The 7,201-nt window shown below is 45.3% G+C and overlaps 1 pseudogene; it reads right to left on the reverse strand.

Annotated features, from left to right (window-relative positions):
* Positions 1–2,280: 2,280 nt before the first annotated feature.
* LOC123059302 (disease resistance protein RGA5-like) lies at positions 2,281–6,514 on the reverse strand (annotated as a pseudogene).
* Between the last annotated feature and the right edge of the window lie 687 nt (positions 6,515–7,201).

Below are 7,201 nucleotides of genomic sequence, written 5' to 3' on the forward strand. Positions count from 1 at the left end.
TTTTTTCTCTTTCTTATTTCTTTCTCGCGCATTTGCGTTGGTAGGCCGGCCTGTTCCTCTTGCATGTTTTGGTGATCTGCTCTGAGGTTGTCATGAGGGGCGAACCAACCTGTAGTTGAGATGGTTAGATGGACAGTGGTATCCCCAACCCATCAGGGTTCAAATCCTGGCTGGAATAATTCCAGAATTTCCGGTGATGCGTTTTCAGTGGGAGGAGACGTTCCCGTCGACGACGAGACGTCTACGGTGACTTCGTAAATCTCAAGATGATATGTCGGCTCAGTCTTTCGAAGGTGCTCATAGGGGTAGGGTGTGCGTGTGTGCGTTCATAGGAATAAGTGTATGCGCGTTTATATGAGCGCTTATGTCTGTACTGATGCAAAAAAAAAAGAGGTTGCCACAAGGGTGACCGATCACTACTTGGCTTCGTTCTACAGCACGTGCACCCTCGTGATCGGCTTCGCATATATAGGCGGTCACCGCTTTGGTCGAGGCTTCTGGGCATTTCGGTCCCAGGTGGTTGTGCTCCAATTGGTTCTTTGTTGTTCTTTGTGTTTCGGTTTGGGCTACTTGCTCATTAGTGCCCGTACTTATTGATGGCTCGTCGTAGTTGGTACCACTGCCATCACTATCCCCCTCCCCCTCCCCCCCTCTCGCCCCCATCGCGCCCTGCTGCCACACCGCATCGGCCGCCGACATACCACCTGGACAGCCAAGCGCCACCGCCATCGGCACCGACATCTCGTCACCCTGCCGTCATGGCGGCGATCTTCATGTAGGTACCACTTCCGACGGCAGGGCCGCGCGCCGCCGCATTTCCCCTGCCTGCGCACGCGCTCCCTGCACACGGCCGCCCATGCGCCGCGGCCTGGCTCCCGACGTGTCGGTTCACCTGAAGGTCAAATCACATCGTCTTCCATCTCTGCAGCTTCTCGCCGCTCAGATGTCATGCCTCACCTCGAACCTCCTCCAGCTTGTTTCCTACTTCCAACTGGTCGCTTACACCATTGACGGATGCCCAAGGCTACCAGGACCATGCGGGCGAGCACCGGCATGGTGAGCCTCTCACTGGTCACTGCTCCTTCCTGAACTTTTTGTTTCTCTTTGTACATGGGTTTCTCTTTGTACATGGTTGGCTGGATGGTCCTCTGTCGCCAAAGTCCTAATTTTCTGAGTTTAGATGATGATCTATTTCAATGTGTTTTACAGGTTTGCGCAGCGCGGAGGCCAGGCCAGTGGACCTGCCGCCGCCGCTGCCGCTGTGGCCTCCTTCGTCTCCTCAACCCTTCCGACTCGATCAGGCGTCGGTTGCTGCCAGGGTCCTCTCCTCGCTCCGACATCGGTGAGAAAACGCTGATGCTTCTCTCATGTGGCTGGGTTCATACTTTTATAGCAATCGATTGATTGATCCACATTGTGCATCCATGTCTTGGCACTGCACCTGCAGTCACGCATCGATATGTGACCAATGTACTTGGAGCCGAGTGTTCGTGGTACTGCGAGATGACCTCGCGTTTGGACGGGCACCGTGGCGGCTGCGTCGGAGGAGGAGAGATCAAGAGCGCCAGGGCTTCTGTTCTGCAGGGAGAGGCAGCGAACCAGCAGCCGGTACTTCTGCTTTTGCACAGTATGCGCGACCGGCGCTCTCCTTGCTCGCGTGCAGGTGAGCCTTTGGATTTGAATTTTTAATCTTCTGACCATTTTTCGTTCTGGTTGTTTCATGGTGTCAAAGTAAACCAATGAATTTTTGGATGGGGAAGATACAGAGTAAATTTTTCGTCTAAATGTACTGATTTTATACATAAAGTTATATCTGGTGCGACACTATTCCTGTATGATGTTGAGCAAAGCTAGATTCATGTGTGATATGAATGTTCACATGTGAGGGCATCTCTTTCCAACTTATCTTCTTATGTCCACGGTCTTACCTACATGATTCTGTTAGCTTAGATATTAATGACAATTACAATAAATGTTAAACACACTTCATATTAACAATTACAATACATGATTCTTTTAGCTTATGATTCTGTCGCTGCAACCGCCTGACCGGTAACGCTAGTATAGATTAGTAGAATGTAGCCAAAAGGTTTATACACACGACTGAATCTTAGAAGCAGCAATAAATATGGCAGGGCTTGTGAATAATAACTATCCAAAACATTACAACGAGCATCAATCACCACTGTCCAGCACCGTAGACTTGGCATCCATCGACTGACTGCAGGACCGCCCGAAAAGCAGCCAGGGTAGGTTGCATCGAGCGCTGTAGGACCAAGCTCAACCAGAGCCGAGGTTCATTGGAGCCTTCCTTCTGATGGCAGCTTCTCTGTCAAGAAGTAAAAAAAGAACAGAAGAACAAACTTGAAGATATATCATTCATTCATCATCACGCAAGCATAAAAGATTGTGGCATTTTACATTCCAAGCAATGTTCGGGGCAGCAACTATGGCCAGGACAAAACCAACATCAGGTTAATGATTGCTGCATATTCACAAACGTTATTTCTCTATTCTAATTCAGATCCATGACTAGCAACAAGAGTTTATTAGGAAAAGAGGCGAAAGATGATTATACGAAGTTCACTAGTACATCTCAAACTGTAATTCTTGAAACATAACTGGAAGTTAAGCATCAAACATGAATAAAATGGTATTGCTAATGAAGAAAGATAACTGTAACATAACTGGGCCATTACCTGCTTCAGGAAATATGCAAAGTGAGCCTTCCACAAAACTCAGGATTTTCTTTACATTCCTTTCACATCAGTCTCCATACTTTGGCAGCCAGCTGAAGAAACAATCACACTCTTCCTACAATGATGCTAACTAGCTCCCTGCTGGTGCTCTACAAGGTCATGCAACTCACAGCATATCCATCACTAATAAAAGGCTATTGAGCAGCTCATTGTTGGTAAAACAGATTGGTCGCACAACCTGATAAATTCCAACTGTTTGTGACTATTATATTCAACGGAAGGGTGGTTGGGGTGTAATGATAAGGCATCCCTGAACGCAGAAAGTATGGTTGCATCATGGGAGCCAACCCCACTAATAAGATAGATCTTCCGTAGGCGTAGCAAGTATAGCCCATTCTTTAGAGATATGTGACGGACTGAATATGAGTTTAACGAGGGAGGGAAGCTCTCCAAGAAGACGAACCTCGTCAGTTGAGGTCTCCTCCACACGCAGGTAAAGGATGTGAAGGCAATGGAGAGTGGAGACCACCCATCCATATAGGAACTCTAGGGAAATTCAACATGAACACATGCAATTTCTCCATGTGTTGGAAAGGATTGCATAATGAGTCCATCTGGCTATGGATTTCAAAATAACGCCCATCGAATTGAAGATACTTTAGGTTACAGAGCTTTCCGATGGAGCAGACCAAAGCATCAAGTGCTGGCTTCTCCAAAGACCACAAATTGATTGTTAGGTCCCTGAGATTGGCTAGCTCACTGAGACTTATAATACCGTTCTTCCCATTCAATTCCCTTTGACCGGTCCCCATGCCTACCGGTATTCTCAGACTGTTCAGTGATTTCATATTACCAATCCATTCAGAGAGTAGTCCATGGTTGCAATAAAGAATATAAAGATAGGACAAGCGGGACAAGTGGACTATATCTAAGGGGATGCTCTTCAGCTCTGAATGTATGTGCAACGTCTCCAAGTAAAAAGGGTCCTTGAAGTTCAGCGAGCTGTACGGCATTTGGTCCCAAAACATACAAATACCTCAATTGAAATAATTGGCTAATACTGGTGAGGTCAAGGGTGTCCACGTTTACCCAGGCGCTGCCATCAATCCTGAGCACCCGCAGATACTTGAACAACACGAGAGGAGGCATGGAGTTCCCCAACAGTGTAAAGGACCGAACTTGTGATAGCTTAACATCAATATATAGTTGGTCCATATGTTGCTCCACCACCAGCCATCGAGCTCAACGATAATCGACGGACCTTATACTTGCAGCCATGCAGTCTTGCCATGCCTTCATAACTGTATGCCACACTTAAAAAGTTATTTCTATCACACTTGCTTAGGATCAAATCAAGCATGATATCATGTACGCTACAAGACAACACCTCTCCATAATGTGTTTCACAAGGCCGAATCATGCTTCTATTGATAAGTTCATTGAAATAATTTCTACCAACAGCCTCCAAATCTTGCACGTGCAAACTACCAACAAGCAAGCCTTCAGCTATCCATTGCCGGACCAGATCATCCCTTAAGATCTCGCGATCCTCAAGATACATACCAAGGTACAATAAACATGCCCGTAGCCGAGCAGGAAGATGCATGTAGCTAAGGTTTAATATACTCTTCATCTCTCTCAAGGAGGGATTTGCAGAAGTCTGTGTGCCCAAAAAACCCCTTATACTCTCCCAGGCGTTCCTTGATCTTTCTTCACTGGCTAATAGGCTAGCTATTGTGATAACTGCAAGTGGCAATCCATGACACTTCTTCAAAATCTCAGCCACAACTTCTTCAAGTTGGAATGGACAATCATGTTCGGATCCAAATATTCTATTAAGTAATAGCATTCTTGAGTTTTGTTCATTGAGGGGTTTCAGTTTATAAATGCCTTCACAATCATTCTGGCAGGCTGCACCAGCCACACGTTCCACTCGTGTTGTAACTATTACTCTACTTCCATTATCATCTTCTCGGAAAGCACAACTAATAGTATTCCATGCTGATTGATCCCACACATCGTCAGCAACAATAAGGTACCTATTCAAATGTTTGCAGAGGTCAAATACATTATAATATAATTAATTAATTATAGACAAGATCATCATAATTTTCACAAAATAAGTTCCATAATAAATAGGAAATTTTCTGAAAAGCTATGAATTATCATATTGAATGGAAAAGTAATATGAAAACATATAACCATTTAGCACATAAGGATCACATAGGCATTCCAAAGTCTTTCTTTTAAAAGAGCTCTCTTTTTACTAAAGGCATAGAGCAGTGCCAACATTGTTTCTAAGACAACCTAGCAATTTTTACGCTAGATGGAAAATATACCAAAACTTCAACCAATCATTCTAATGATTGTATCTCTGCTACATTTTTTTCTCTATAAGTATCCATGTGTATCCCAAAGACCCAAAATAAGAAAACAATCACAAATCTCAAATGCACGGACAAAAATCAGTACTGTGCATGTGAATGTGACCTCATAAATCAATCTTTAGGTTAACAACTTTCACCAGAAAAAAGGAACATAGGGGTATGTTTAACCCTAAATGTACAAACTCTATCAAAACTTCAGACCGCTTTAGCACATATGGGCCAAAAAGATATTTGAAGGCCTTTCTTTTGAAAAAGCACTTCTCACTAATGTCCTATACTCCCTCCGTCCCATAATATTAGAACATTTTTCAAGATAAAACAACTTCGAAAACTTTCTTATATTATGGGACGGAGCGAGTAGCAAATATGACACTAGATGGAAAACATACCGATGCTTTAACCGATTTTTCGAAAGATATATGTTTTCCACATTTATTTTCTTTCTGATTTTCAATTTCTGTCTTAAAAACACAAAGAACAAAACAATCAACGTGCGGCTTGGATGGACAAAATTCAGCATCAAATATATATACGCTAACCATTTACTTAGCTCACATTTAACACGAGTAGCTCATGCAAGTGACTATCGACAAGTAATACCTTTTCTTTTTCAGATGTTCCCTTAGCTCTTCAATGATGTCGTCAACCTTGCGAGTACGAGATGAATCAGGATCCTTCATCTTAAGCTTCAGTTGTAAATTGTTGAGTAGCTCAGTCATATCAGGCCTTTGTGAAACTGAAAAGAATGCTTTGCAATCGAATTGTGAGCTAATCTTGTCATACACCTGTTTGGCGAGTGTAGTTTTACCAAGACCACCGAACCCAAAAATGGATACCACCTTGAATTTCTTCCGACTATCCAGCAACCGAGTGGCGACCTCTTCTCTTGGGCCATCAATGCCCACGAGAGTTTCTGCCTCCTTGTAGACCGCTTTCAGCCGAGGGTCAACACGCACGGGACCAGAGGCAGGCTTCCAGTCATCAATCTTATACCTCTCGCGCCGAGCATTTGCCTCTATTGCAAGGGTCTTGAGCTCTTCCATCCGGTGGGCTATGCGAAGGCGTTGTCGCAGTCGCAGCTTCTTGATGCGTCGAGCAGTAATCTTAATGAAGCCCGCCTTGGCATCATCGACCCGACAGTGGCGCATGAAGGCATCGATGCAATTCTCCATGTCGTAGGCCATCTGCCTGACATCGTCTCTCCATTCCTTGACCGACGGATCGAGCTTGACATTTGAGCTCGAGCTCATCATCCATGAGGTCGAGCTTGTGGAGGGCGGCGTTCATGGCGCTGAGTTCCTTCTTGAGGAAGGAGGCCTGCTTCTTGACCCCTTTGAACTTGTTGTACTCGTCGCCCATGAGTGTGGTGAGCTCGCCGATGAGGGGGTTCATCACCCCGCTCGCCACGGTCACGATTCCGCCGGCCATCTTGCATGCTCTCTTGGCTTGGCGGCTGACTGGCTACAGACAGAGTGAAGCAGAGGTTAGTTGGTGTCATAAATAAAGAGATCAAAAAAAGAAATTAACTGGTGCATGGCGAGGGGTTGGGATCCTCTGCAGTGGCGATTGGTCTGTTACCTTGATATGGTGAAGAAATGAGATGTACGGGGAGGTCGCAGATTGCGCGGCAGCGAGCCGGAGGCGGTCGGGGGAGAAGGAATGTGGCGGGGAGGACACGGATCCGGCATCCGGGTGCTCTATCTGTGTGAAGCAAGAGTTAGTTGGAAGCAGCGTTTTGGGTCATACTACTATATGATCCCATTATCCAGACCATAGATTCAGCTGTTTGAATGTGTCATGTCGCCATGTAATGATGCATGTGCGAGCGACAGATATTGGGGTATTCGGCTTTTCTGCGTATGCGTAGAAGTACGCAGAAGGTCGATACGTAGGGTGGGTAGACGCAATAAAGCACCCACATGGCAGGCCCAGGCACCTGGTTATTTGATGAGACGGATGGTCTGTCGGTACGGGAGATGCCTCATAGCAGGACCAGGTACAGACCATTTGTAAACTGCAACCGGCAATGTTTACACAACACAGGCCATAGATTGATTACAGATTATTATTATTTTGCGGGGAGATTGATTAAAGATTAATAATACAAAAATCTGC

Source organism: Triticum aestivum, chromosome 1A, assembly GCF_018294505.1.
Source record: "Triticum aestivum cultivar Chinese Spring chromosome 1A, IWGSC CS RefSeq v2.1, whole genome shotgun sequence".
In the NCBI taxonomy this organism is placed as follows: domain Eukaryota; kingdom Viridiplantae; phylum Streptophyta; class Magnoliopsida; order Poales; family Poaceae; genus Triticum; species Triticum aestivum.